We start from the raw sequence: 26291 nt of genomic DNA on the forward strand, positions 1-26291 counted from the left end.
CGAGGCTGGGAGACGCCACTGGCGCCTTCCTGGCCTCAGCTCCGCTCCTGCCTTGCCTTTGCACCTAGGCCCCAGGCGTCCTTGGGGAGGGCTTAGGGGCCGGTGGCTTGCACACTGCCAAGGGCTCCAGCAGGAAGAGCTCTGTGCGAGGGAAGGAAAGGGCTAGTGCAGGGCTCCTCCAGAGGTTGCTTGGCCGCCCAGACTCAGCGCCGCACGGAGTACACCAGGCTCCCAGGGCCCCTGGCTGGGGTCTGCAGCCCCGCACACCCGGAGGCTGACTCCCTGGGCGCCCAGCAGCTGCCTCACACACGTAGCTTCCCTAGCGCTCTCCTCCCCAGCAGAGACGTGTGCAGCTGGTTGGGGCCTGCCCCTGCGTGCTTGGGCTCCCGCCCACAGCCCCAGCTCAGAGCAAGAAGCCCCTGAGCCAAGACCTGCAGGAGGCGCAGATCGCCCCCACCTGGAAGCCGAGTGAACAGCTGGCGGGGAGGCGAGCCTCCTCGAGGGAAGAAGAGGCAGCCCAGCATCGTTTGGCTCAAGCCCTACTTGGCTGGAGCCGAGTGCGCATCCAGGACTGCAGAGCTCCAGCTCTGCTCAGAGGCATGATCTGGCAGAGTTGCTGGCGCGAGGCTGCTCTGCCCTGGGCGAGCCTTGCCCAGACTTGCCTCGCTGCTAGGCTTCCTGCCCAGGAAGGAGCAGGCTGCGCGAGGCTGGGAGACGCCACTGGCGCCTTCCTGGCCTCAGCTCTGCTCCTGCCTTGCGTTTGCACTTGGCCCCATGCGTCCTTGGGGAGGGCTTAGGGGCCGGTGGCTTGCACACTGCCAAGGGCTCCAGCAGGAAGAGCTCTGTGCGAGGGAAGGGAAAGGCCAGTGCATGGCTCCTGCAGCGTTGCTTGGCCGCCCAGGATCAGCGCCTCACGGAGTGCCCCAGGCTCCCAGGGCCCCTGGCTGGGGTCTGCAGCCCCGCACACCCGGAGGCTGACTCCCTGGGCGCCCAGAAGCTGCCTCACACACGTAGCTTCCCTAGCGCTCTCCTCCCCAGCAGAGACGTGTGCAGCTGGTTGGGGCCTGCCCCTGCGTGCCTGGGCTCCCGCCCACAGCCCCAGCTCAGGGCAAGCAGCCCCTGAGCCAAGACCTGCAGGAGGCGCAGAGCGCCCCCACCTGGAAGCCGAGTGAACAGCTGGCGGGGAGGCGAGCCTCCTCGAGGGAAGAAGAGGCAGCCCAGCCTCGTTTGGCTCAAGCCCTACTTGGCTGGAGCCGAGTGCGCCTCCAGGACGGCAGAGCTCCAGCTCTGCTCAGAGGCCCGTTCTGGCAGAGTTGCTGGCGCGAGGCTGCTCTGCCCAGGGCGAGCCTTGCCCAGACTTGCCTCGCTGCTAGGCTTCCTGCCCAGGAAGGAGCAGGCTGCGCGAGGCTGGGAGACGCCACTGGCGCCTTCCTGGCCTCAGCTCCGCTCCTGCCTTGCCTTTGCACCTAGGCCCCAGGCGTCCTTGGGGAGGGCTTAGGGGCCGGTGGCTTGCACACTGCCAAGGGCTGCAGCAGGAAGAGCTCTGTGCGAGGGAAGGAAAGGTCTAGTGCAGGGCTCCTCCAGAGGTTGCTTGGCCGCCCAGACTCAGCACCGCGCGGAGTGCACCAGGCTCCCAGGGCCCCTGGCTGGGGTCTGCAGCCCCGCACACCCGGAGGCTGACTCCCTGGGCACCCAGCAGCTGCCTCACACACGTAGCTTCCCTAGCGCTCTCCTCCCCAGCAGAGACGTGTGCAGCTGGTTGGGGCCTGCCCCTGCGTGCCTGGGCTCCTTCGCACAGCCCCAGCTCAGGGCAAGCAGCCCCTGAGCCAAGACCTGCAGGAGGCGCAGAGCGCCCCCACCTGGAGGCCGAGTGAACAGCTGGCGGGGAGGCGAGCCTCCTCGAGGGAAGAAGAGGCAGCCCAGCCTCGTTTGGCTCAAGCCCTACTTGGCTGGAGCCGAGTGCGCCTCCAGGACGGCAGAGCTCCAGCTCTGCTCAGAGGCCTGATCTGGCATAGTTGCTCGCACGAAGCTGCTATGCCCTGGGCGAGCCTTGCCCAGACTTGCCTCGCTGCTAGGCTTCCTGCCCAGGAAGGAGCAGGCTGCGCGAGGCTGGGAGACGCCACTGGCGCCTTCCTGGCCTCAGCTCCGCTCCTGCCTTGCCTTTGCACCTAGGCCCCAGGCGTCCTTGGGAATGGCTTAGGGGCCAGTGACTTGCACTCTGCCAAGGGCTCCAGCAGGAAGAGCTCTGTGCGAGGGAAGGGAAGGGCTAGTGCAGGGCTCCTCCAGCGGTTGCTTGGCCGCCCAGACTTAGCTCGGCACGGAGTGCACCAGGCTCCCAGGTCCCTGGCTGGGGTCTGCAGCCCCGCACACCCGGAGGCTGACTCCTTGGGCGCCCAGCAGCTTCCTCACACACGTAGCTTCCCTAGCGCTCTCCTCCCCAGCAGAGACGTGTGCAGCTGGTTGGGGCCTGCCCCTGCGTGCCTGGGCTCCCGCGCACAGCCCCAGCTCAGGGCAAGCAGCCCCTGAGCCAAGACCTGCAGGAGGCGAAGAGCGCCCCCACCTGGAAGCCGAGTGAACAGCTGGCGGGGAGGCGAGCCTCCTCGAGGGAAGAAGAGGCAGCCCAGCCTCGTTTGGCTCAAGCCCTACTTGGCTGGAGCCGAGTGCGCCTCCAGGACGGCAGATCTCCAGCTCTGCTCAGAGGCCCGTTCTGGCAGAGTTGCTGGCGCGAGGCGGCTCTGCCCTGGGCGAGCCTTGCCCAGACTTGCCTCGCTGCTAGGCTTCCTGCCCAGGAAGGAGCAGGCTGCGCGAGGCTGGGAGACGCCACTGGCGCCTTCCTGGCCTCAGCTCCGCTCCTGCCTTGCCTTTGCACCTAGGCCCCAGGCGTCCTTGGGGATGGCTTAGGGGCAGGTGGCTTGCACACTGCCAAGGGCTCCAGCAGGAAGAGCTCTGTGCGAGGGAAGGGAAGGGCCAGTGCATGGCTCCTCCAGCGGTTGCTTGGCCGCCCAGGATCAGCGCCGCACGGAGTGCCCCAGGCTCCCAGGGCCCCTGGCTGGGGTCTGCAGCCCCGCACACCCGGAGGCTGACTCCCTGGGCGCCCAGCAGCTGCCTCACACACGTAGCTTCCCTAGCGCTCTCCTCCCCAGCAGAGACGTGTGCAGCTGGTTGGGGCCTGCCCCTGCGTGCCTGGGCTCCTGCGCACAGCCCCAGCTCACGGCAAGCAGCCCCTGAGCCAAGACCTGCAGGAGGCGCAGAGCGCCCCCACCTGGAAGCCGAGTGAACAGCTGGCGGGGAGGCGAGCCTCCTCGAGGGAAGAAGAGGCAGCCCAGCCTCGTTTGGCTCAAGCCCTACTTGGCTGGAGCCGAGTGCGCCTCCAGGACGGCAGAGCTCCAGCTCTGCTCAGAGGCCTGATCTTTCATAGTTGCTCGCGCGAAGCTGCTATGCCCTGGGCGAGCCTTGCCCAGACTTGCCTCGCTGCTAGGCTTCCTGCCCAGGAAGGAGCAGGCTGCGCGAGGCTGGGAGACGCCACTGGCGCCTTCCTGGCCTCAGCTCCGCTCCTGCCTTGCCTTTGCACCTAGGCCCCAGGCGTCCTTGGGGAGGGCTTAGGGGCCGGTGACTTGCACACTGCCAAGGGCTCCAGCAGGAAGAGCTCTGTGCGAGGGAAGGGAAGGGCTAGTGCAGGGCTCCTCCAGCGGTTGCTTGGCCGCCCAGACTTAGCTCGGCACGTAGTGCACCAGGCTCCCAGGGCCCTGGCTGGGGTCTGCAGCCCCGCACACCCGGAGGCTGACTCCCTGGGCGCCCAGAAGCTTCCTCACACACGTAGATTCCCTAGTGCTCTCCTCCCCAGCAGAGACGTGTGCAGCTGGTTGGGGCCTGCCCCTGCGTGCCTGGGCTCCCGCGCACAGCCCCAGCTCAGGGCAAGCAGCCCCTGAGCCAAGACCTGCAGGAGGCGAAGAGCGCCCCCACCTGGAAGCCGAGTGAACAGCTGGCGGGGAGGCGAGCCTCCTCGAGGGAAGAAGAGGCAGCCCAGCCTCGTTTGGCTCAAGCCCTACTTGGCTGGAGCCGAGTGCGCCTCCAGGACGGCAGAGCTCCAGCTCTGCTCAGAGGCCCGTTCTGGCAGAGTTGCTGGCGCGAGGCTGCTCTGCCCTGGGCGAGCCTTGCCCAGACTTGCCTCGCTGCTAGGCTTCCTGCCCAGGAAGGAGCAGGCTGCGCGAGGCTGGGAGACGCCACTGGCGCCTTCCTGGCCTCAGCTCCGCTCCTGCCTTGCCTTTGCACCTAGGCCCCAGGCGTCCTTGGGGAGGGCTTAGGGGCCGGTGGCTTGCACACTGCCAAGGGCTCCAGCAGGAAGAGCTCTGTGCGAGGGAAGGAAAGGGCTAGTGCAGGGCTCCTCCAGAGGTTGCTTGGCCGCCCAGACTCAGCGCCGCACGGAGTACACCAGGCTCCCAGGGCCCCTGGCTGGGGTCTGCAGCCCCGCACACCCGGAGGCTGACTCCCTGGGCGCCCAGCAACTGCCTCACACACGTAGCTTCCCTAGCGCTCTCCTCCCCAGCAGAGACGTGTGCAGCTGGTTGGGGCCTGCCCCTGCGTGCTTGGGCTCCCGCCCACAGCCCCAGCTCAGAGCAAGCAGCCCCTGAGCCAAGACCTGCAGGAGGCGCAGATCGCCCCCACCTGGAAGCCGAGTGAACAGCTGGCGGGGAGGCGAGCCTCCTCGAGGGAAGAAGAGGCAGCCCAGCATCGTTTGGCTCAAGCCCTACTTGGCTGGAGCCGAGTGCGCCTCCAGGACTGCAGAGCTCCAGCTCTGCTCAGAGGCATGATCTGGCAGAGTTGCTGGCGCGAGGCTGCTCTGCCCTGGGCGAGCCTTGCCCAGACTTGCCTCGCTGCTAGGCTTCCTGCCCAGGAAGGAGCAGGCTGCGCGAGGCTGGGAGACGACACTGGCGCCTTCCTGGCCTCAGCTCTGCTCCTGCCTTGCGTTTGCACTTGGCCCCAGGCGTCCTTGGGGAGGGCTTAGGGGCCGGTGGCTTGCACACTGCCAAGGGCTCCAGCAGGAAGAGCTCTGTGCGAGGGAAGGGAAAGGCCAGTGCATGGCTCCTCCAGCGTTGCTTGGCCGCCCAGGATCAGCGCCTCACGGAGTGCCCCAGGCTCCCAGGGCCCCTGGCTGGGGTCTGCAGCCCCGCACACCCGGAGGCTGACTCCCTGGGCGCCCAGCAGCTGCCTCACACACGTAGCTTCCCTAGCGCTCTCCTCCCCAGCAGAGACGTGTGCAGCTGGTTGGGGCCTGCCCCTGCGTGCCTGGGCTCCCGCCCACAGCCCCAGCTCAGGGCAAGCAGCCCCTGAGCCAAGACCTGCAGGAGGCGCAGAGCGCCCCCACCTGGAAGCCGAGTGAACAGCTGGCGGGGAGGCGAGCCTCCTCGAGGGAAGAAGAGGCAGCCCAGCCTCGTTTGGCTCAAGCCCTACTTGGCTGGAGCCGAGTGCGCCTCCAGGACGGCAGAGCTCCAGCTCTGCTCAGAGGCCCGTTCTGGCAGAGTTGCTGGCGCGAGGCTGCTCTGCCCTGGGCGAGCCTTGCCCAGACTTGCCTCGCTGCTAGGCTTCCTGCCCAGGAAGGAGCAGGCTGCGCGAGGCTGGGAGACGCCACTGGCGCCTTCCTGGCCTCAGCTCCGCTCCTGCCTTGCCTTTGCACCTAGGCCCCAAGCGTCCTTGGGGAGGGCTTAGGGGCCGGTGGCTTGCACACTGCCAAGGGCTCCAGCTGGAAGAGCTCTGTGCGAGGGAATGAAAGGTCTAGTGTAGGGCTCCTCCAGAGGTTGCTTGGCCGCCCAGACTCAGCACCGCGCGGAGTGCACCAGGCTCCCAGGGCCCCTGGCTGGGGTCTGCAGCCCCGCACACCCGGAGGCTGACTCCCTGGGCGCCCAGCAGCTGCCTCACACACGTAGCTTCCCTAGCGCTCTCCTCCCCAGCAGAGACGTGTGCAGCTGGTTGGGGCCTGCCCCTGCGTGCCTGGGCTCCTGCGCACAGCCCCAGCTCAGGGCAAGCAGCCCCTGAGCCAAGACCTGCATGAGGCGCAGAGCGCCCCCACCTGGAAGCCGAGTGAACAGCTGGCGGGGAGGCGAGCCTCCTCGAGGGAAGAAGAGGCAGCCCAGCTTCGTTTGGCTCAAGCCCTACTTGGCTGGAGCCGAGTTCGCCTCCAGGATGGCAGAGCTCCAGCTCTGCTCAGAGGCATGATCTGGCAGAGTTGCTGGCGCTAGGCTGCTCTGCCCTGGGCGAGCCTTGCCCAGACTTGCCTCGCTGCTAGGCTTCCTGCCCAGGAAGGAGCAGGCTGCGCGAGGCTGGGAGACGACACTGGCGCCTTCCTGGCCTCAGCTCTGCTCCTGCCTTGCGTTTGCACCTAGGCCCCATGCGTCCTTGGGGAGGGCTTAGGGGCCGGTGGCTTGCACACTGCCAAGGGCTCCAGCAGGAAGAGCTCTGTGCGAGGGAAGGGACGGGCCAGTGCAGGGTTCCTCCAGCGGTTGCTTGGCCGCCCAGGCTCAGCGCCGCACGGAGTGCACCAGGCTCCTAGGGCCCCAGGCTGGGGTCTGCAGCGCCGCACACCCGGAGGCTGACTCCCTGGGCGCCCAGCAGCTGCCTCACACACGTAACTTCCCTAGCGCTCTCCTCCCCAGCAGAGACGTGTGCAGCTGGTTGGGGCCTGCCCCTACGTGCCTGGGCTCACGCGAACAGCCCAAGCTCAGGGCAAGCAGCCCCTGAGCCAAGACCTGCAGGAGGCGAAGCGCGCCCCCACCTGGAAGCCGAGTGAACAGCTGGCGGGGAGGCGAGCCTCCTCGAGGGAAGAAGACGCAGCCCAGCCTCGTTTGGCTCAAGCCCTACTTGGCTGGAGCCGAGTGCGCCTCCAGGACGGCAGATCTCCAGCTCTGCTCAGAGGCCCGTTCTGGCAGAGTTGCTGGCGCGAGGCTGCTCTGCCCTGGGCGAGCCTTGCCCAGACTTGCCTCGCTGCTAGGCTTCCTGCCCAGGAAGGAGCAGGCTGCGCGAGGCTGGGAGACGCCACTGGCGCCTTCCTGGCCTCAGCTCCGCTCCTGCCTTGCCTTTGCACCTAGGCCCCAGGCGTCCTTGGGGAGGGCTTAGGGGCCGGTGGCTTGCACACTGCCAAGGGCTGCAGCAGGAAGAGCTCTGTGCGAGGGAAGGAAAGGTCTAGTGCAGGGCTCCTCCAGAGGTTGCTTGGCCGCCCAGACTCAGCACCGCGCGGAGTGCACCAGGCTCCCAGGGCCCCTGGCTGGGGTCTGCAGCCCCGCACACCCGGAGGCTGACTCCCTGGGCGCCCAGCAGCTGCCTCACACACGTAGCTTCCCTAGCGCTCTCCTCCCCGGCAGAGACGTGTGCAGCTGGTTTGGGCCTGCCCCTGCGTGCCTGGGCTCCTGCGCACAGCCCCAGCTCACGGCAAGCAGCCCCTGAGCCAAGACCTGCAGGAGGCGCAGAGCGCCCCCACCTGGAGGCCGAGTGAACAGCTGGCGGGGAGGCGAGCCTCCTCGAGGGAAGAAGAGGCAGCCCAGCCTCGTTTGGCTCAAGCACTACTTGGCTGGAGCCGAGTGCGCCTCCAGGACGGCAGAGCTCCAGCTCTGCTCAGAGGCCTGATCTGGCATAGTTGCTCGCACGAAGCTGCTATGCCCTGGGCGAGCCTTGCCCAGACTTGCCTCGCTGCTAGGCTTCCTGCCCAGGAAGGAGCAGGCTGCGCGAGGCTGGGAGACGCCACTGGCGCCTTCCTGGCCTCAGCTCCGCTCCTGCCTTGCCTTTGCACCTAGGCCCCAGGCGTCCTTGGGGATGGCTTAGGGGCCAGTGACTTGCACTCTGCCAAGGGCTCCAGCAGGAAGAGCTCTGTGCGAGGGAAGGGAAGGGCTAGTGCAGGGCTCCTCCAGCGGTTGCTTGGCCGCCCAGACTTAGCTCGGCACGGAGTGCACCAGGCTCCCAGGGCCCTGGCTGGGGTCTGCAGCCCCGCACACCCGGAGGCTGACTCCTTGGGCGCCCAGCAGCTTCCTCACACACGTAGCTTCCCTAGCGCTCTCCTCCCCAGCAGAGACGTGTGCAGCTGGTTGGGGCCTGCCCCTGCGTGCCTGGGCTCCCGCGCACAGCCCCAGCTCAGGGCAAGCAGCCCCTGAGCCAAGACCTGCAGGAGGCGAAGAGCGCCCCCACCTGGAAGCCGAGTGAACAGCTGGCGGGGAGGCGAGCCTCCTCGAGGGAAGAAGAGGCAGCCCAGCCTCGTTTGGCTCAAGCCCTACTTGGCTGGAGCCGAGTGCGCCTCCAGGACGGCAGATCTCCAGCTCTGCTCAGAGGCCCGTTCTGGCAGAGTTGCTGGCGCGAGGCGGCTCTGCCCTGGGCGAGCCTTGCCCAGACTTGCCTCGCTGCTAGGCTTCCTGCCCAGGAAGGAGCAGGCTGCGCGAGGCTGGGAGACGCCACTGGCGCCTTCCTGGCCTCAGCTCCGCTCCTGCCTTGCCTTTGCACCTAGGCCCCAGGCGTCCTTGGGGATGGCTTAGGGGCAGGTGGCTTGCACACTGCCAAGGGCTCCAGCAGGAAGAGCTCTGTGCGAGGGAAGGGAAGGGCCAGTGCATGGCTCCTCCAGCGGTTGCTTGGCCGCCCAGGATCAGCGCCGCACGGAGTGCCCCAGGATCCCAGGGCCCCTGGCTGGGGTCTGCAGCCCCGCACACCCGGAGGCTGACTCCCTGGGCGCCCAGCAGCTGCCTCACACACGTAGCTTCCCTAGCGCTCTCCTCCCCAGCAGAGACGTGTGCAGCTGGTTGGGGCCTGCCCCTGCGTGCCTGGGCTCCTGCGCACAGCCCCAGCTCACGGCAAGCAGCCCCTGAGCCAAGACCTGCAGGAGGCGCAGAGCGCCCCCACCTGGAAGCCGAGTGAACAGCTGGCGGGGAGGCGAGCCTCCTCGAGGGAAGAAGAGGCAGCCCAGCCTCGTTTGGCTCAAGCCCTACTTGGCTGGAGCCGAGTGCGCCTCCAGGACGGCAGAGCTCCAGCTCTGCTCAGAGGCCTGATCTTTCATAGTTGCTCGCGCGAAGCTGCTATGCCCTGGGCGAGCCTTGCCCAGACTTGCCTCGCTGCTAGGCTTCCTGCCCAGGAAGGAGCAGGCTGCGCGAGGCTGGGAGACGCCACTGGCGCCTTCCTGGCCTCAGCTCCGCTCCTGCCTTGCCTTTGCACCTAGGCCCCAGGCGTCCTTGGGGAGGGCTTAGGGGCCGGTGACTTGCACACTGCCAAGGGCTCCAGCAGGAAGAGCTCTGTGCGAGGGAAGGGAAGGGCTAGTGCAGGGCTCCTCCAGCGGTTGCTTGGCCGCCCAGACTTAGCTCGGCACGTAGTGCACCAGGCTCCCAGGGCCCTGGCTGGGGTCTGCAGCCCCGCACACCCGGAGGCTGACTCCCTGGGCGCCCAGAAGCTTCCTCACACACGTAGATTCCCTAGTGCTCTCCTCCCCAGCAGAGACGTGTGCAGCTGGTTGGGGCCTGCCCCTGCGTGCCTGGGCTCCCGCGCACAGCCCCAGCTCAGGGCAAGCAGCCCCTGAGCCAAGACCTGCAGGAGGCGAAGAGCGCCCCCACCTGGAAGCCGAGTGAACAGCTGGCGGGGAGGCGAGCCTCCTCGAGGGAAGAAGAGGCAGCCCAGCCTCGTTTGGCTCAAGCCCTACTTGGCTGGAGCCGAGTGCGCCTCCAGGACGGCAGAGCTCCAGCTCTGCTCAGAGTCCCGTTCTGGCAGAGTTGCTGGCGCGAGGCTGCTCTGCCCTGGGCGAGCCTTGCCCAGACTTGCCTCGCTGCTAGGCTTCCTGCCCAGGAAGGAGCAGGCTGCGCGAGGCTGGGAGACGCCACTGGCGCCTTCCTGGCCTCAGCTCCGCTCCTGCCTTGCCTTTGCACCTAGGCCCCAGGCGTCCTTGGGGAGGGCTTAGGGGCCGGTGGCTTGCACACTGCCAAGGGCTCCAGCAGGAAGAGCTCTGTGCGAGGGAAGGAAAGGGCTAGTGCAGGGCTCCTCCAGAGGTTGCTTGGCCGCCCAGACTCAGCGCCGCACGGAGTACACCAGGCTCCCAGGGCCCCTGGCTGGGGTCTGCAGCCCCGCACACCCGGAGGCTGACTCCCTGGGCGCCCAGCAACTGCCTCACACACGTAGCTTCCCTAGCGCTCTCCTCCCCAGCAGAGACGTGTGCAGCTGGTTGGGGCCTGCCCCTGCGTGCTTGGGCTCCCGCCCACAGCCCCAGCTCAGAGCAAGCAGCCCCTGAGCCAAGACCTGCAGGAGGCGCAGATCGCCCCCACCTGGAAGCCGAGTGAACAGCTGGCGGGGAGGCGAGCCTCCTCGAGGGAAGAAGAGGCAGCCCAGCATCGTTTGGCTCAAGCCCTACTTGGCTGGAGCCGAGTGCGCCTCCAGGACTGCAGAGCTCCAGCTCTGCTCAGAGGCATGATCTGGCAGAGTTGCTGGCGCGAGGCTGCTCTGCCCTGGGCGAGCCTTGCCCAGACTTGCCTCGCTGCTAGGCTTCCTGCCCAGGAAGGAGCAGGCTGCGCGAGGCTGGGAGACGACACTGGCGCCTTCCTGGCCTCAGCTCTGCTCCTGCCTTGCGTTTGCACTTGGCCCCATGCGTCCTTGGGGAGGGCTTAGGGGCCGGTGGCTTGCACACTGCCAAGGGCTCCAGCAGGAAGAGCTCTGTGCGAGGGAAGGGAAAGGCCAGTGCATGGCTCCTCCAGCGTTGCTTGGCCGCCCAGGATCAGCGCCTCACGGAGTGCCCCAGGCTCCCAGGGCCCCTGGCTGGGGTCTGCAGCCCCGCACACCCGGAGGCTGACTCCCTGGGCGCCCAGCAGCTGCCTCACACACGTAGCTTCCCTAGCGCTCTCCTCCCCAGCAGAGACGTGTGCAGCTGGTTGGGGCCTGCCCCTGCGTGCCTGGGCTCCCGCCCACAGCCCCAGCTCAGGGCAAGCAGCCCCTGAGCCAAGACCTGCAGGAGGCGCAGAGCGCCCCCACCTGGAAGCCGAGTGAACAGCTGGCGGGGAGGCGAGCCTCCTCGAGGGAAGAAGAGGCAGCCCAGCCTCGTTTGGCTCAAGCCCTACTTGGCTGGAGCCGAGTGCGCCTCCAGGACGGCAGAGCTCCAGCTCTGCTCAGAGGCCCGTTCTGGCAGAGTTGCTGGCGCGAGGCTGCTCTGCCCTGGGCGAGCCTTGCCCAGACTTGCCTCGCTGCTAGGCTTCCTGCCCAGGAAGGAGCAGGCTGCGCGAGGCTGGGAGACGCCACTGGCGCCTTCCTGGCCTCAGCTCCGCTCCTGCCTTGCCTTTGCACCTAGGCCCCAAGCGTCCTTGGGGAGGGCTTAGGGGCCGGTGGCTTGCACACTGCCAAGGGCTCCAGCTGGAAGAGCTCTGTGCGAGGGAATGAAAGGTCTAGTGTAGGGCTCCTCCAGAGGTTGCTTGGCCGCCCAGACTCAGCACCGCGCGGAGTGCACCAGGCTCCCAGGGCCCCTGGCTGGGGTCTGCAGCCCCGCACACCCGGAGGCTGACTCCCTGGGCGCCCAGCAGCTGCCTCACACACGTAGCTTCCCTAGCGCTCTCCTCCCCAGCAGAGACGTGTGCAGCTGGTTGGGGCCTGCCCCTGCGTGCCTGGGCTCCTGCGCACAGCCCCAGCTCAGGGCAAGCAGCCCCTGAGCCAAGACCTGCATGAGGCGCAGAGCGCCCCCACCTGGAAGCCGAGTGAACAGCTGGCGGGGAGGCGAGCCTCCTCGAGGGAAGAAGAGGCAGCCCAGCTTCGTTTGGCTCAAGCCCTACTTGGCTGGAGCCGAGTTCGCCTCCAGGACTGCAGAGCTCCAGCTCTGCTCAGAGGCATGATCTGGCAGAGTTGCTGGCGCGAGGCTGCTCTGCCCTGGGCGAGCCTTGCCCAGACTTGCCTCGCTGCTAGGCTTCCTGCCCAGGAAGGAGCAGGCTGCGCGAGGCTGGGAGACGACACTGGCGCCTTCCTGGCCTCAGCTCTGCTCCTGCCTTGCGTTTGCACCTAGGCCCCATGCGTCCTTGGGGAGGGCTTAGGGGCCAAGGGCTCCAGCAGGAAGAGCTCTGTGCGAGGGAAGGGACGGGCCAGTGCAGGGTTCCTCCAGCGGTTGCTTGGCCGCCCAGGCTCAGCGCCGCACGGAGTGCACCAGGCTCCTAGGGCCCCAGGCTGGGGTCTGCAGCGCCGCACACCCGGAGGCTGACTCCCTGGGCGCCCAGCAGCTGCCTCACACACGTAACTTCCCTAGCGCTCTCCTCCCCAGCAGAGACGTGTGCACCTGGTTGGGGCCTGCCCCTACGTGCCTGGGCTCACGCGAACAGCCCAAGCTCAGGGCAAGCAGCCCCTGAGCCAAGACCTGCAGGAGGCGAAGCGCGCCCCCACCTGGAAGCCGAGTGAACAGCTGGCGGGGAGGCGAGCCTCCTCGAGGGAAGAAGAGGCAGCCCAGCCTCGTTTGGCTCAAGCCCTACTTGGCTGGAGCCGAGTGCGCCTCCAGGACGGCAGAGCTCCAGCTCTGCTCAGAGGCCCGTTCTGGCAGAGTTGCTGGCGCGAGGCTGCTCTGCCCTGGGCGAGCCTTGCCCAGACTTGCCTCGCTGCTAGGCTTCCTGCCCAGGAAGGAGCAGGCTGCGCGAGGCTGGGAGACGCCACTGGCGCCTTCCTGGCCTCAGCTCCGCTCCTGCCTTGCCTTTGCACCTAGGCCCCAGGCGTCCTTGGGGAGGGCTTAGGGGCCGGTGGCTTGCACACTGCCAAGGGCTGCAGCAGGAAGAGCTCTGTGCGAGGGAAGGAAAGGTCTAGTGCAGGGCTCCTCCAGAGGTTGCTTGGCCGCCCAGACTCAGCACCGCGCGGAGTGCACCAGGCTCCCAGGGCCCCTGGCTGGGGTCTGCAGCCCCGCACACCCGGAGGCTGACTCCCTGGGCGCCCAGCAGCTGCCTCACACACGTAGCTTCCCTAGCGCTCTCCTCCCCGGCAGAGACGTGTGCAGCTGGTTGGGGCCTGCCCCTGCGTGCCTGGGCTCCTGCGCACAGCCCCAGCTCAGGGCAAGCAGCCCCTGAGCCAAGACCTGCAGGAGGCGCAGAGCGCCCCCACCTGGAGGCCGAGTGAACAGCTGGCGGGGAGGCGAGCCTCCTCGAGGGAAGAAGAGGCAGCCCAGCCTCGTTTGGCTCAAGCCCTACTTGGCTGGAGCCGAGTGCGCCTCCAGGACGGCAGAGCTCCAGCTCTGCTCAGAGGCCTGATCTGGCATAGTTGCTCGCACGAAGCTGCTATGCCCTGGGCGAGCCTTGCCCAGACTTGCCTCGCTGCTAGGCTTCCTGCCCAGGAAGGAGCAGGCTGCGCGAGGCTGGGAGACGCCACTGGCGCCTTCCTGGCCTCAGCTCCGCTCCTGCCTTGCCTTTGCACCTAGGCCCCAGGCGTCCTTGGGGATGGCTTAGGGCCCAGTGACTTGCACTCTGCCAAGGGCTCCAGCAGGAAGAGCTCTGTGCGAGGGAAGGGAAGGGCTAGTGCAGGGCTCCTCCAGCGGTTGCTTGGCCGCCCAGACTTAGCTCGGCACGGAGTGCACCAGGCTCCCAGGGCCCTGGCTGGGGTCTGCAGCCCCGCACACCCGGAGGCTGACTCCTTGGGCGCCCAGCAGCTTCCTCACACACGTAGCTTCCCTAGCGCTCTCCTCCCCAGCAGAGACGTGTGCAGCTGGTTGGGGCCTGCCCCTGCGTGCCTGGGCTCCCGCGCACAGCCCCAGCTCAGGGCAAGCAGCCCCTGAGCCAAGACCTGCAGGAGGCGAAGAGCGCCCCCACCTGGAAGCCGAGTGAACAGCTGGCGGGGAGGCGAGCCTCCTCGAGGGAAGAAGAGGCAGCCCAGCCTCGTTTGGCTCAAGCCCTACTTGGCTGGAGCCGAGTGCGCCTCCAGGACGGCAGAGCTCCAGCTCTGCTCAGAGTCCCGTTCTGGCAGAGTTGCTGGCGCGAGGCTGCTCTGCCCTGGGCGAGCCTTGCCCAGACTTGCCTCGCTGCTAGGCTTCCTGCCCAGGAAGGAGCAGGCTGCGCGAGGCTGGGAGACGCCACTGGCGCCTTCCTGGCCTCAGCTCCGCTCCTGCCTTGCCTTTGCACCTAGGCCCCAGGCGTCCTTGGGGAGGGCTTAGGGGCCGGTGGCTTGCACACTGCCAAGGGCTCCAGCAGGAAGAGCTCTGTGCGAGGGAAGGAAAGAGCTAGTGCAGGGCTCCTCCAGAGGTTGCTTGGCCGCCCAGACTCAGCGCCGCACGGAGTACACCAGGCTCCCAGGGCCCCTGGCTGGGGTCTGCAGCCCCGCACACCCGGAGGCTGACTCCCTGGGCGCCCAGCAGCTTCCTCACACACGTAGCTTCCCTAGCGCTCTCCTCCCCAGCATAGACGTGTGCAGCTGGTTGGGGCCTGCCCCTGCGTGCCTGGACTCCTGCGCACAGCCCCAGCTCAGGGCAAGCAGCCCCTGAGCCAAGACCTGCAGGAGGCGCAGAGCGCCCCCACCTGGAGGCCGAGTGAACAGCTGGAGGGGAGGCGAGCCTCCTCGAGGGAAGAAGAGGCAGCCCAGCCTCGTTTGGCTCAAGCCCTACTTGGCTGGAGCCGAGTGCGCCTCCAGGACGGCAGGGATCCAGCTCTGCTCAGAGGCCTGATCTGGCATAGTTGCTCGCACGAAGCTGCTATGCCCTGGGCGAGCCTTGCCCAGACTTGCCTCGCTGCTAGGCTTCCTGCCCAGGAAGGAGCAGGCTGCGCGAGGCTGGGAGACGCCACTGGCGCCTTCCTGGCCTCAGCTCCGCTCCTGCCTTGCCTTTGCACCTAGGCCCCAGGCGTCCTTGGGGATGGCTTAGGGGCCAGTGACTTGCACTCTGCCAAGGGCTCCAGCAGGAAGAGCTCTGTGCGAGGGAAGGGAAGGGCTAGTGCAGGGCTCCTCCAGCGGTTTCTTGGCCGCCCAGACTTAGCTCGGCACGGAGTGCACCAGGCTCCCAGGGCCCTGGCTGGAGTCTGCAGCCCCGCACACCCGGAGGCTGACTCCTTGGGCGCCCAGCAGCTTCCTCACACACGTAGCTTCCCTAGCGCTCTCCTCCCCAGCAGAGACGTGTGCAGCTGGTTGGGGCCTGCCCCTGCGTGCCTGGGCTCCCGCGCACAGCCCCAGCTCAGGGCAAGCAGCCCCTGAGCCAAGACCTGCAGGAGGCGAAGAGCGCCCCCACCTGGAAGCCGAGTGAACAGCTGGCGGGGAGGCGAGCCTCCTCGAGGGAAGAAGAGGCAGCCCAGCCTCGTTTGGCTCAAGCCCTACTTGGCTGGAACCGAGTGCGCCTCCAGGACGGCAGAGCTCCAGCTCTGCTCAGAGTCCCGTTCTGGCAGAGTTGCTGGCGCGAGGCTGCTCTGCCCTGGGCGAGCCTTGCCCAGACTTGCCTCGCTGCTAGGCTTCCTGCCCAGGAAGGAGCAGGCTGCGCGAGGCTGGGAGACGCCACTGGCGCCTTCCTGGCCTCAGCTCCGCTCCTGCCTTGCCTTTGCACCTAGGCCCCAGGCGTCCTTGGGGAGGGCTTAGGGGCCGGTGGCTTGCACACTGCCAAGGGCTCCAGCAGGAAGAGCTCTGTGCGAGGGAAGGAAAGGGCTAGTGCAGAGCTCCTCCAGAGGTTGCTTGGCCGCCCAGACTCAGCGCCGCACGGAGTACACCAGGCTCCCAGGGCCCCTGGCTGGGGTCTGCAGCCCCGCACACCCGGAGGCTGACTCCCTGGGCGCCCAGCAGCTTCCTCACACACGTAGCTTCCCTAGCGCTCTCCTCCCCAGCATAGACGTTTGCAGCTGGTTGGGGCCTGCCCCTGCGTGCTTGGGCTCCCGCCCACAGCCCCAGCTCAGAGCAAGCAGCCCCTGAGCCAAGACCTGCAGGAGGCGCAGATCGCCCCCACCTGGAAGCCGAGTGAACAGCTGGCGGGGAGGCGAGCCTCCTCGAGGGAAGAAGAGGCAGCCCAGCATCGTTTGGCTCAAGCCCTACTTGGCTGGAGCCGAGTGCGCCTCCAGGACTGCAGAGCTCCAGCTCTGCTCAGAGGCATGATCTGGCAGAGTTGCTGGAGCGAGGCTGCTCTGCCCTGGGCGAGCCTTGCCCAGACTTGCCTCGCTGCTAGGCTTCCTGCCCAGGAAGGAGCAGGCTGCGCGAGGCTGGGAGACGACACTGGCGCCTTCCTGGCCTCAGCTCTGCTCCTGCCTTGCGTTTGCACCTAGGCCCCATGCGTCCTTGGGGAGGGCTTAAGGGCCGGTGGCTTGCACACTGCCAAGGGCTCCAGCAGGAAGAGCTCTGTGCGAGGGAAGGGAAAGGCCAGTGCATGGCTCCTCCAGCGTTGCTTGGCCGCCCAGGATCAGCGCCTCACGGAGTGCCCCAGGCTCCCAGGGCCCCTGGCTGGGGTCTGCAGCCCCGCACACCCGGAGGCTGACTCCCTGGGCGCCCAGCAGCTGCCTCACACACGTAGCTTCCCTAGCGCTCTCCTTCCCAGCAGAGACGTGTGCAGCTGGTTGGGGCCTGCCCCTGCGTGCCTGGGCTCCCGCCCACAGCCCCAGCTCAGGGCAAGCAGCCCTTGAGCCAAGACCTGCAGGAGGCGCAGAGCGCCCCCACCTGGAAGCCGAGTGAACAGCTGGCGGGGAGGCGAGCCTCCTCGAGGGAAGAAGAGGCAGCCCAGCCTCGTTTGGCTCAAGCCCTACTTGGCTGGAGCCGAGTGCGCCTCCAGGACGGCAGAGCTCCAGCTCTGCTCAGAGGTCCGTTCTGGCAGAGTTGCTGGCGCGAGGCTGCTCTGCCCTGGGCGAGGCTTGCCCAGACTTGCCTCGCTGCTAGGATTCCTGCCCAGGAAGGAGCAGGCTGCGCGAGGCTGGGAGACGCCACTGGCGCCTTCCTGGCCTCAGCTCCGCTCCTGCCTTGCCTTTGCACCTAGGCCCCAGGCGTCCTTGGGGAGGGCTTAGGGGCCGGTGGCTTGCACACTGCCAAGGGCTCCAGCAGGAAGAGCTCTGTGCGAGGGAATGAAAGGTCTAGTGTAGGGCTCCTCCAGAGGTTGCTTGGCCGCCCAGACTCAGCACCGCGCGGAGTGCACCAGGCTCCCAGGGCCCCTGGCTGGGGTCTGCAGCCCCGCACACCCGGAGGCTGACTCCCTGGGCGCCCAGCAGCTGCCTCACACACGTAGCTTCCCTAGCGCTCTCCTCCCCAGCAGAGACGTGTGCAGGTGGTTGGGGCCTGCCCCTGCGTGCCTGGGCTCCTGCGCACAGCCCCAGCTCAGGGCAAGCAGCCCCTGAGCCAAGACCTGCATGAGGCGCAGAGCGCCCCCACCTGGAAGCCGAGTGAACAGCTGGCGGGGAGGCGAGCCTCCTCGAGGGAAGAAGAGGCAGCCTAGCTTCGTTTGGCTCAAGCCCTACTTGGCTGGAGCCGAGTGCGCCTCCAGGACTGCAGAGCTCCAGCTCTGCTCAGAGGCATGATCTGGCAGAGTTGCTGGCGCTAGGCTGCTCTGCCCTGGGCGAGCCTTGCCCAGACTTGCCTCGCTGCTAGGCTTCCTGCCCAGGAAGGAGCAGGCTGCGCGAGGCTGGGAGACGACACTGGCGCCTTCCTGGCCTCAGCTCTGCTCCTGCCTTGCGTTTGCACCTAGGCCCCATGCGTCCTTGGGGAGGGCTTAGGGGCCGGTGGCTTGCACACTGCCAAGGGCTCCAGCAGGAAGAGCTCTGTGCGAGGGAAGGGACGGGCCAGTGCAGGGCTCCTCCAGCGGTTGCTTGGCCGCCCAGGCTCAGCGCCGCACGGAGTGCACCAGGCTCCCAGGGCCCCAGGCTGGGGTCTGCAGCGCCGCACACCCGGAGGCTGACTCCCTGGGCGCCCAGCAGCTGCCTCACACACGTAACTTCCCTAGCGCTCTCCTCCCCAGCAGAGACGTGTGCAGCTGGTTGGGGCCTGCCCATGCGTGCCTGGGCTCACGCGAACAGCCCAAGCTCAGGGCAAGCAGCCCCTGAGCCAAGACCTGCAGGAGGCGAAGAGCGCCCCCACCTGGAAGCCGAGTGAACAGCTGGCGGGGAGGCGAGCCTCCTCGAGGGAAGAAGAGGCAGCCCAGCCTCGTTTGGCTCAAGCCCTACTTGGCTGGAGCCGAGTGCGCCTCCAGGACGGCAGAGCTCCAGCTCTGCTCAGAGGCCTGATCTGGCATAGTTGCTCGCACGAAGCTGCTATGCCCTGGGCGAGCCTTGCCCAGACTTGCCTCGCTGCTAGGCTTCCTGCCCAGGAAGGAGCAGGCTGCGCGAGGCTGGGAGACGCCACTGGCGCCTTCCTGGCCTCAGCTCCGCTCCTGCCTTGCCTTTGGACCTAGGCCCCAGGCGTCCTTGGGGATGGCTTAGGGGCCAGTGACTTGCACTCTGCCAAGGGCTCCAGCAGGAAGAGCTCTGTGCGAGGGAAGGGAAGGGCTAGTGCAGGGCTCCTCCAGCGGTTGCTTGGCCGCCCAGACTTAGCTCGGCACGGAGTGCACCAGGCTCCCAGGGCCCTGGCTGGGGTCTGCAGCCCCGCACACCCGGAGGCTGACTCCTTGGGCGCCCAGCAGCTTCCTCACACACGTAGCTTCCCTAGCGCTCTCCTCCCCAGCAGAGACGTGTGCAGCTGGTTGGGGCCTGCCCCTGCGTGCCTGGGCTCCCGCGCACAGCCCCAGCTCAGGGCAAGCAGCCCCTGAGCCAAGACCTGCAGGAGGCCAAGAGCGCCCCCACCTGGAAGCCGAGTGAACAGCTGGCGGGGAGGCGAGCCTCCTCGAGGGAAGAAGACGCAGCCCAGCCTCGTTTGGCTCAAGCCCTACTTGGCTGGAGCCGAGTGCGCCTCCAGGACGGCAGATCTCCAGCTCTGCTCAGAGGCCCGTTCTGGCAGAGTTGCTGGCGCGAGGCGGCTCTGCCCTGGGCGAGCCTTGCCCAGACTTGCCTCGCTGCTAGGCTTCCTGCCCAGGAAGGAGCAGGCTGCGCGAGGCTGGGAGACGCCACTGGCGCCTTCCTGGCCTCAGCTCCGCTCCTGCCTTGCCTTTGGACCTAGGCCCCAGGCGTCCTTGGGGAGGGCTTAGGGGCAGGTGGCTTGCACACTGCCAAGGGCTCCAGCAGGAAGAGCTCTGTGCGAGGGAAGGAAAGGTCTAGTGCAGGTCTCCTCCAGAGGTTGCTTGGCCGCCCAGACTCAGCACCGCGCGGAGTGCACCAGGTTCCCAGGGCCCCTGGCTGGGGTCTGCAGCCCCGCACACCCGGAGGCTGACTCCCTGGGCGCCCAGCAGCTGCCTCACACACGTAGCTTCCCTAGCGCTCTCCTACCCAGCAGAGACGTGTGCAGCTGGTTGGGGCCTGCCCCTGCGTCCCTGGGCTCCTGCGCACAGCCCCAGCTCACGGCAAGCAGCCCCTGAGCCAAGACCTGCAGGAGGCGCAGAGCGCCCCCACCTGGAAGCCGAGTGAACAGCTGGCGGGGAGGCGAGCCTCCTCGAGGGAAGAAGAGGCAGCCCAGCCTCGTTTGGCTCAAGCCCTACTTGGCTGGAGCCGAGTGCGCCTCCAGGACGGCAGAGCTCCAGCTCTGCTCAGAGGCCTGATCTGGCATAGTTGCTCGCGCGAAGCTGCTATGCCCTGGGCGAGCCTTGCCCAGACTTGCCTCGCTGCTAGGCTTCCTGCCCAGGAAGGAGCAGGCTGCGCGAGGCTGGGAGACGCCACTGGCGCCTTCCTGGCCTCAGCTCCCCTCCTGCCTTGCCTTTGCACCTAGGCCCCAGGCGTCCTTGGGGAGGGCTTAGGGGCCGGTGGCTTGCACACTGCCAAGGGCTCCAGCAGGAAGAGCTCTGTGCGAGGGAAGGGAAGGGCTAGTGCAGGGCTCCTCCAGCGGTTGCTTGGCCGCCCAGACTTAGCTCGGCACGGAGTGCACCAGGCTCCTAGGGCCCTGGCTGGGGTCTGCAGCCCCGCACACCCGGAGGCTGACTCCCTGGGCGCCCAGAAGCTTCCTCACACACGTAGATTCCCTAGTGCTCTCCTCCCCAGCAGAGACGTGTGCAGCTGGTTGGGGCCTGCCCCTGCGTGCCTGGGCTCCCGCGCACAGCCCCAGCTCAGGGCAAGCAGCCCCTGAGCCAAGACCTGCAGGAGGCGAAGAGCGCCCCCACCTGGAAGCCGAGTGAACAGCTGGCGGGGAGGCGAGCCTCCTCGAGGGAAGAAGAGGCAGCCCAGCCTCGTTTGGCTCAAGCCCTACTTGGCTGGAGCCGAGTGCGCCTCCAGGACGGCAGAGCTCCAGCTCTGCTCAGAGTCCCGTTCTGGCAGAGTTGCTGGCGCGAGGCTGCTCTGCCCTGGGCGAGCTTTGCCCAGACTTGCCTCGCTGCTAGGCTTCCTGCCCAGGAAGGAGCAGGCTGCGCGAGGCTGGGAGACGCCACTTGCGCCTTCCTGGCCTCAGCTCCGCTCCTGCCTTGCCTTTGCACCTAGGCCCCAGGCGTCCTTGGGGAGGGCTTAGGGGCCGGTGGCTTGCACACTGCCAAGGGTTCCAGCAGGAAGAGCTCTGTGCGAGGGAAGGAAAGGGCTAGTGCAGGGCTCCTCCAGAGGTTGCTTGGCCGCCCAGACTCAGCGCCTCACGGAGTACACCAGGCTCCCAGGGCCGCTGGCTGGGGTCTGCAGCCCCGCACACCCGGAGGCTGACTCCCTGGGCGCCCAGCAGCTGCCTCACACACGTAGCTTCCCTAGCGCTCTCCTCCCCAGCAGAGACGTGTGCAGCTGGTTGGGGCCTGCCCCTGCGTGCTTGGGCTCCCGCCCACAGCCCCAGCTCAGAGCAAGCAGCCCCTGAGCCAAGACCTGCAGGAGGCGCAGATCGCCCCCACCTGGAAGCCGAGTGAACAGCTGGCGGGGAGGCGAGCCTCCTCGAGGGAAGAAGAGGCAGCCCAGCATCGTTTGGCTCAAGCCCTACTTGGCTGGAGCCGAGTGCGCCTCCAGGACTGCAGAGCTCCAGCTCTGCTCAGAGGCATATTCTGGCAGAGTTGCTGGCGCGAGGCTGCTCTGCCCTGGGCGAGCCTTGCCCAGACTTGCCTCGCTGCTAGGCTTCCTGCCCAGGAAGGAGCAGGCTGCGCGAGGCTGGGAGACGACACTGGCGCCTTCCTGGCCTCAGCTCTGCTCCTGCCTTGCGTTTACACCTAGGCCCAATGCGTCCTTGGGGAGGGCTTAGGGGCCGGTGGCTTGCACACTGCCAAGGGCTCCAGCAGGAAGAGCTCTGTGCGAGGGAAGGGAAAGGCCAGTGCATGGCTCCTCCAGCGTTGCTTGGCCGCCCAGGATCAGCGCCTCACGGAGTGCCCCAGGCTCCCAGGGCCCCTGGCTGGGGTCTGCAGCCCCGCACACCCGGAGGCTGACTCCCTGGGCGCCCAGCAGCTGCCTCACACACGTAGCTTCCCTAGCGCTCTCCTCCCCAGCAGAGACGTGTGCAGCTGGTTGGGGCCTGCCCCTGCGTGCCTGGGCTCCTGCGCACAGCCCCAGCTCAGGGCAAGCAGCCCCTGAGCCAAGACCTGCATGAGGCGCAGAGCGCCCCCACCTGGAAGCCGAGTGAACAGCTGGCGGGGAGGCGAGCCTCCTCGAGGGAAGAAGAGGCAGCCCAGCTTCGTTTGGCTCAAGCCCTACTTGGCTGGAGCCGAGTTCGCCTCCAGGATGGCAGAGCTCCAGCTCTGCTCAGAGGCATGATCTGGCAGAGTTGCTGGCGCTAGGCTGCTCTGCCCTGGGCGAGCCTTGCCCAGACTTGCCTCGCTGCTAGGCTTCCTGCCCAGGAAGGAGCAGGCTGCGCGAGGCTGGGAGACGACACTGGCGCCTTCCTGGCCTCAGCTCTGCTCCTGCCTTGCGTTTGCACCTAGGCCCCATGCGTCCTTGGGGAGGGCTTAGGGGCCGGTGGCTTGCACACTGCCAAGGGCTCCAGCAGGAAGAGCTCTGTGCGAGGGAAGGGACGGGCCAGTGCAGGGTTCCTCCAGCGGTTGCTTGGCCGCCCAGGCTCAGCGCCGCACGGAGTGCACCAGGCTCCTAGGGCCCCAGGCTGGGGTCTGCAGCGCCGCACACCCGGAGGCTGACTCCCTGGGCGCCCAGCAGCTGCCTCACACACGTAACTTCCCTAGCGCTCTCCTCCCCAGCAGAGACGTGTGCAGCTGGTTGGGGCCTGCCCCTACGTGCCTGGGCTCACGCGAACAGCCCAAGCTCAGGGCAAGCAGCCCCTGAGCCAAGACCTGCAGGAGGCGAAGCGCGCCCCCACCTGGAAGCCGAGTGAACAGCTGGCGGGGAGGCGAGCCTCCTCGAGGGAAGAAGAGGCAGCCCAGCCTCGTTTGGCTCAAGCCCTACTTGGCTGGAGCCGAGTGCGCCTCCAGGACGGCAGATCTCCAGCTCTGCTCAGAGGCCCATTCTGGCAGAGTTGCTGGCGCGAGGCTGCTCTGCCCTGGGCGAGCCTTGCCCAGACTTGCCTCGCTGCTAGGCTTCCTGCCCAGGAAGGAGCAGGCTGCGCGAGGCTGGGAGACGCCACTGGCGCCTTCCTGGCCTCAGCTCCGCTCCTGCCTTGCCTTTGCACCTAGGCCCCAGGCGTCCTTGGGGAGGGCTTAGGGGCCGGTGGCTTGCACACTGCCAAGGGCTGCAGCAGGAAGAGCTCTGTGCGAGGGAAGGAAAGGTCTAGTGCAGGGCTCCTCCAGAGGTTGCTTGGCCGCCCAGACTCAGCACCGCGCGGAGTGCACCAGGCTCCCAGGGCCCCTGGCTGGGGTCTGCAGCCCCGCACACCCGGAGGCTGACTCCCTGGGCGCCCAGCAGCTGCCTCACACACGTAGCTTCCCTAGCGCTCTCCTCCCCGGCAGAGACGTGTGCAGCTGGTTGGGGCCTGCCCCTGCGTGCCTGGGCTCCTGCGCACAGCCCCAGCTCAGGGCAAGCAGCCCCTGAGCCAAGACCTGCAGGAGGCGCAGAGCGCCCCCACCTGGAGGCCGAGTGAACAGCTGGCGGGGAGGCGAGCCTCCTCGAGGGAAGAAGAGGCAGCCCAGCCTCGTTTGGCTCAAGCACTACTTGGCTGGAGCCGAGTGCGCCTCCAGGACGGCAGAGCTCCAGCTCTGCTCAGAGGCCTGATCTGGCATAGTTGCTCGCACGAAGCTGCTATGCCCTGGGCGAGCCTTGCCCAGACTTGCCTCGCTGCTAGGCTTCCTGCCCAGGATGGAGCAGGCTGCGCGAGGCTGGGAGACGCCACTGGCGCCTTCCTGGCCTCAGCTCCGCTCCTGCCTTGCCTTTGCACCTAGGCCCCAGGCGTCCTTGGGGATGGCTTAGGGGCCAGTGACTTGCACTCTGCCAAGGGCTCCAGCAGGAAGAGCTCTGTGCGAGGGACGGGACGGGCTAGTGCAGGGCTCCTCCAGCGGTTGCTTGGCCGCCCAGACTTAGCTCGGCACGGAGTGCACCAGGCTCCCAGGGCCCTGGCTGGGGTCTGCAGCCCCGCACACCCGGAGGCTGACTCCTTGGGCGCCCAGCAGCTTCCTCACACACGTAGCTTCCCTAGCGCTCTCCTCCCCAGCAGAGACGTGTGCAGCTGGTTGGGGCCTGCCCCTGCGTGCCTGGGCTCCCGCGCACAGCCCCAGCTCAGGGCAAGCAGCCCCTGAGCCAAGACCTGCAGGAGGCGAAGAGCGCCCCCACCTGGAAGCCGAGTGAACAGCTGGCGGGGAGGCGAGCCTCCTCGAGGGAAGAAGAGGCAGCCCAGCCTCGTTTGGCTCAAGCCCTACTTGGCTGGAGCCGAGTGCGCCTCCAGGACGGCAGATCTCCAGCTCTGCTCAGAGGCCCGTTCTGGCAGAGTTGCTGGCGCGAGGCGGCTCTGCCCTGGGCGAGCCTTGCCCAGACTTGCCTCGCTGCTAGGCTTCCTGCCCAGGAAGGAGCAGGCTGCGCGAGGCTGGGAGACGCCACTGGCGCCTTCCTGGCCTCAGCTCCGCTCCTGCCTTGCCTTTGCACCTAGGCCCCAGGCGTCCTTGGGGATGGCTTAGGGGCAGGTGGCTTGCACACTGCCAAGGGCTCCAGCAGGAAGAGCTCTGTGCGAGGGAAGGGAAGGGCCAGTGCATGGCTCCTCCAGCGGTTGCTTGGCCGCCCAGGATCAGCGCCGCACGGAGTGCCCCAGGATCCCAGGGCCCCTGGCTGGGGTCTGCAGCCCCGCACACCCGGAGGCTGACTCCCTGGGCGCCCAGCAGCTGCCTCACACACGTAGCTTCCCTAGCGCTCTCCTCCCCAGCAGAGACGTGTGCAGCTGGTTGGGGCCTGCCCCTGCGTGCCTGGGCTCCTGCGCACAGCCCCAGCTCACGGCAAGCAGCCCCTGAGCCAAGACCTGCAGGAGGCGCAGAGCGCCCCCACCTGGAAGCCGAGTGAACAGCTGGCGGGGAGGCGAGCCTCCTCGAGGGAAGAAGAGGCAGCCCAGCCTCGTTTGGCTCAAGCCCTACTTGGCTGGAGCCGAGTGCGCCTCCAGGACGGCAGAGCTCCAGCTCTGCTCAGAGGCCTGATCTTTCATAGTTGCTCGCGCGAAGCTGCTATGCCCTGGGCGAGCCTTGCCCAGACTTGCCTCGCTGCTAGGCTTCCTGCCCAGGAAGGAGCAGGCTGCGCGAGGCTGGGAGACGCCACTGGCGCCTTCCTGGCCTCAGCTCCGCTCCTGCCTTGCCTTTGCACCTAGGCCCCAGGCGTCCTTGGGGAGGGCTTAGGGGCCGGTGACTTGCACACTGCCAAGGGCTCCAGCAGGAAGAGCTCTGTGCGAGGGAAGGGAAGGGCTAGTGCAGGGCTCCTCCAGCGGTTGCTTGGCCGCCCAGACTTAGCTCGGCACGTAGTGCACCAGGCTCCCAGGGCCCTGGCTGGGGTCTGCAGCCCCGCACACCCGGAGGCTGACTCCCTGGGCGCCCAGAAGCTTCCTCACACACGTAGATTCCCTAGTGCTCTCCTCCCCAGCAGAGACGTGTGCAGCTGGTTGGGGCCTGCCCCTGCGTGCCTGGGCTCCCGCGCACAGCCCCAGCTCAGGGCAAGCAGCCCCTGAGCCGAGACCTGCAGGAGGCGAAGAGCGCCCCCACCTGGAAGCCGAGTGAACAGCTGGCGGGGAGGCGAGCCTCCTCGAGGGAAGAAGAGGCAGCCCAGCCTCGTTTGGCTCAAGCCCTACTTGGCTGGAGCCGAGTGCGCCTCCAGGACGGCAGAGCTCCAGCTCTGCTCAGAGTCCCGTTCTGGCAGAGTTGCTGGCGCGAGGCTGCTCTGCCCTGGGCGAGCCTTGCCCAGACTTGCCTCGCTGCTAGGCTTCCTGCCCAGGAAGGAGCAGGCTGCGCGAGGCTGGGAGACGCCACTGGCGCCTTCCTGGCCTCAGCTCCGCTCCTGCCTTGCCTTTGCACCTAGGCCCCAGGCGTCCTTGGGGAGGGCTTAGGGGCCGGTGGCTTGCACACTGCCAAGGGCTCCAGCAGGAAGAGCTCTGTGCGAGGGAAGGAAAGGGCTAGTGCAGGGCTCCTCCAGAGGTTGCTTGGCCGCCCAGACTCAGCGCCGCACGGAGTACACCAGGCTCCCAGGGCCCCTGGCTGGGGTCTGCAGCCCCGCACACCCGGAGGCTGACTCCCTGGGCGCCCAGCAACTGCCTCACACACGTAGCTTCCCTAGCGCTCTCCTCCCCAGCAGAGACGTGTGCAGCTGGTTGGGGCCTGCCCCTGCGTGCTTGGGCTCCCGCCCACAGCCCCAGCTCAGAGCAAGCAGCCCCTGAGCCAAGACCTGCAGGAGGCGCAGATCGCCCCCACCTGGAAGCCGAGTGAACAGCTGGCGGGGAGGCGAGCCTCCTCGAGGGAAGAAGAGGCAGCCCAGCATCGTTTGGCTCAAGCCCTACTTGGCTGGAGCCGAGTGCGCCTCCAGGACTGCAGAGCTCCAGCTCTGCTCAGAGGCATGATCTGGCAGAGTTGCTGGCGCGAGGCTGCTCTGCCCTGGGCGAGCCTTGCCCAGACTTGCCTCGCTGCTAGGCTTCCTGCCCAGGAAGGAGCAGGCTGCGCGAGGCTGGGAGACGACACTGGCGCCTTCCTGGCCTCAGCTCTGCTCCTGCCTTGCGTTTGCACTTGGCCCCATGCGTCCTTGGGGAGGGCTTAGGGGCCGGTGGCTTGCACACTGCCAAGGGCTCCAGCAGGAAGAGCTCTGTGCGAGGGAAGGGAAAGGCCAGTGCATGGCTCCTCCAGCGTTGCTTGGCCGCCCAGGATCAGCGCCTCACGGAGTGCCCCAGGCTCCCAGGGCCCCTGGCTGGGGTCTGCAGCCCCGCACACCCGGAGGCTGACTCCCTGGGCGCCCAGCAGCTGCCTCACACACGTAGCTTCCCTAGCGCTCTCCTCCCCAGCAGAGACGTGTGCAGCT

Source organism: Ovis canadensis, chromosome 25 (assembly GCF_042477335.2).
Source record: "Ovis canadensis isolate MfBH-ARS-UI-01 breed Bighorn chromosome 25, ARS-UI_OviCan_v2, whole genome shotgun sequence".
NCBI lineage: Eukaryota > Metazoa > Chordata > Mammalia > Artiodactyla > Bovidae > Ovis > Ovis canadensis.